This window comes from Pristiophorus japonicus, chromosome 8 (genome assembly GCF_044704955.1).
Source record: "Pristiophorus japonicus isolate sPriJap1 chromosome 8, sPriJap1.hap1, whole genome shotgun sequence".
In the NCBI taxonomy this organism is placed as follows: domain Eukaryota; kingdom Metazoa; phylum Chordata; class Chondrichthyes; family Pristiophoridae; genus Pristiophorus; species Pristiophorus japonicus.
This window is the reverse complement of record NC_091984.1, coordinates 178,133,515-178,136,520: the sequence shown is the minus strand read 5'-3', so window position 1 is coordinate 178,136,520 and position 3,006 is coordinate 178,133,515. Positions and strand designations below refer to the sequence as shown.

At 45.5% G+C, this 3,006-nt stretch overlaps 1 non-coding gene across 1 annotated transcript; it reads right to left on the bottom strand.

Moving 5' to 3' along the window:
* Nucleotides 1-921: 921 nt before the first annotated feature.
* trnal-caa (transfer RNA leucine (anticodon CAA)) lies at nt 922-1,040 on the bottom strand. Its single transcript has 2 exons — nt 1,003-1,040; nt 922-967 (listed from the first exon to the last, which is right to left on the bottom strand). It is a non-coding gene; the product is annotated as a tRNA-Leu (tRNA).
* Nucleotides 1,041-3,006: the final 1,966 nt, after the last annotated feature.

Genomic DNA, 3,006 nt, shown 5'->3' with positions numbered 1-3,006 from the left:
GAATTTGTGGTGTGTAACATTTGTGCCCCTTCACCACAAGAGTGAAGCAGTTGGCTGTGTTGTGATGTGACTACTTTGGTGAGGAAAAGAAGTTGGGCTGAGAATGGTGCCTTTCATTTGTTGGCAAACCGTTGAAGAGTTTGATGTTATCTCTTGATATAAAAGGCCAGTTGAACAGGCCTTTTGACGCTGGCTGCATTTGTGTGGGGAAAAATGTCATGTCAGAGGTAGGATTGCAACCCACGCCCCTAGAAAGGGACCGGAATTCGCCGACCTTTGGTCGGTTAAGGATTAACAGTCTTTGAGTCTGGTGCCTTACTCCGCTCGGCCTTCCTGACACTATTGTGCCTTTGCACATGAGCATCAGTCTGAGCATTGAAAGGCCCTGGTCTACCAAGGCATCAACTCTGGCAACTTTTAAGTGCTAATACCTGACTTGCTTGGCTCTGGTGCCTTTTATCCTGGCAAAATGTGTGAATGTCGGAAGTAACATTGGAAGTAATTCCCTGCCTCAGTAACGGAGCAGAATTGGGAAGCCTTTGTGCGGAAGAAATCTCATTCTTTGACTGTGGTGCCCTTTTTCTGAGAAACACCACTGTCTGTAGTGGGATTGAAAGCCACAGTGCTAGAAAGCAATGTGGAATTCAGCAACGCGGGAGGATAAAAGTGTAATGCTGCGAGTGTGCTGCTTTTTAGTGTGGGAATGGGTTAAAAGGAGAAGTTGGATTGAAGCCTTATCCCCGAGAACAGGGTTAGAATGTTATAAGTTTAGAGAGGAAAAGAAGTTGGTCTCTGGGCAGTGCCTTTCGGTTATTGGCAAACACCAATAGCGTTGAGGAGTTTGAGGTGACCACTTGTAAATTGAAGGCCAGTTGAGCAGTCTTTTTGAAGCTGGCTGCATTTGTGTGGATAAAAAGTTAATGTCAAAAGTGGGATTAGAACCCACGCCCCTAGAAAGGGACCAGAATACACCAACCTTTGGTAAGGTAAGGATTAACAGTCCTTGAGTCTGGCGCCTTAGACCACTCGGCCATCCTGACAATGGTCTTGCAGCAGCTGCAGAAAAATGTGCTGCAAATTCTGCACACTTACTGAGCAGCATCACAATTCTTCCTCCTGTGCAAACACACAACGCACACATTCTTACAACAGGACTTAACAGGCAGCGCCAGTCATGAAGTTCATCATCCCTGCAATGCAACCAACATTCAAACACAGGTATTTCTCGCAACAGTTCGCATTTTGTCAGCTATCGGGTAACATTTTCTGTATTGTATTTCTTAAGTCCCTTTCATGACCTAACGACGTCCCAAAGCACTTTACAGCCAATGAAGTATTTTAAAAGTGGAGGCACTGTTGTAATGTGGGAAACGCCGCAGCCAGTTTTCACACAGCAAGATCCCACAAACAGCAATGTGATCATGACCAGATAATCTGGTTTTGTCAGTGATGTTGACATAGAAAAAATATTGAATGAAAGCAGTAACTGGTTTTTCCAACATGCACCTAATTACTGGTGTTGCCCTGTGGACACTTAGGTTCCTCTGACCTGTAGGTTGCAAAATCATTTATCGAGAGTTTATCGTCTACCACTTGAATTGCCTTGATTATTGTCTTCCGCAAAGCAAAGTCACATTTCACTCACCGGCCACTAGTTCCAGAACGGAAACTGCTGTTAGTAGTAGCGTGGCTGAGTGGTCTAAGGTGCTGGATTAAAACTCCAGTCTCTTCCGAGGCGTGGGTTTGCATCCCACCTTCTGCCAGAATTTGTGGTGTGCAATATTTGCGCCCCTTCACCGCAAACATGACTGTGTTGCGATGTGACTATTTTGGTGAGGAAAAGAAGTTGGGCTGAGAACGGTGCCTTTCGTTTGTTGACAAACTGTTGAAGAGTTTGATGTTACCACTTGTAAATTGAAGGCCAGTTGAACAGGCCTTTTGATGCTGGCTGCATTTGTGTGGGGAAAAATGTCACGTCAGAGGTAGGATTGCAACCTACGCCCCTAGAAAGGGACCGGAATTCGCCAACCTTTGGTCAGTTAAGGATTAACAATCTTTGAGTCTGGTGCCTTACTCCACTCGGCCTTCCTGACACTATTGTGCCCTTGGCCATAAGCATCAATCTGAGCATTGAAAGGCCCCGGTCTACCAAGGCATCAACTCTGGCAACTTTTACGTGCTAATACCTGACTTGTTTGGCTCCGGTGCCTTATATACTGGCAAAATGTGTGAATGTCGGAAGTAACATTGGAAGTAATTCCCTGCCTGAGTAACGGAGCAGAATTGAGAAGCCTTTGTGTGGAAGAAATCTCATTCTTTGACTGTGGTGCCCTTTTTCTGAGAAACACCACTGTCTGCAGTGCGATTGAAAGCCACAGTGCTCGAAAGCAATGTGGAATTCAGCAACGCAGGAGGATAAAGATGTAATGCTGTGAGTGTGCTGCTTTTTAGTGTGGGAATGGGTTGAAAGGAGAAGTGTGATTTGAAGCCTCATCCCCGAGAACAGGGTTAGAATGTGGTAAGTTTAGAGAGGAAAAGAAGTTGGTCTCTGGGCGGTACCTTTCGTTTATTGGCAAATGCCAATAGCGTTGAGGAGTTTGAGGTGACCACTTGTAAATTGAAGGCCAGTTAAGCAGTCTTTTTGAAGCTGGCTGCATTTGTGTGGATAAAAAGTTAATGTCAGAAGTGGCATTCCAACCCACGGCCGTGGAAAGGGACCAGAAAACACCAACATTTGGTAAGTTAAGGATTACAGTCCTTGAGTCTGGCGCCTTGGACCACTCGGCCATCCTGACAATGATCCTGAAGCAGCTGCAGAAAAATGTGCTGCAAATTCTGCACACTTACTGAGCAGCATCACAATCACACACACAACACACACATTCTTACGACAGGACTTAACAGGCAGCGCCAGTCATTAAGTTCATCATCCCTGCAATGCAACCAACATTCAAACACAGGTATTTCTCGCAACAGTTCGCATTTTGTCAGCTATCGGGTAACATT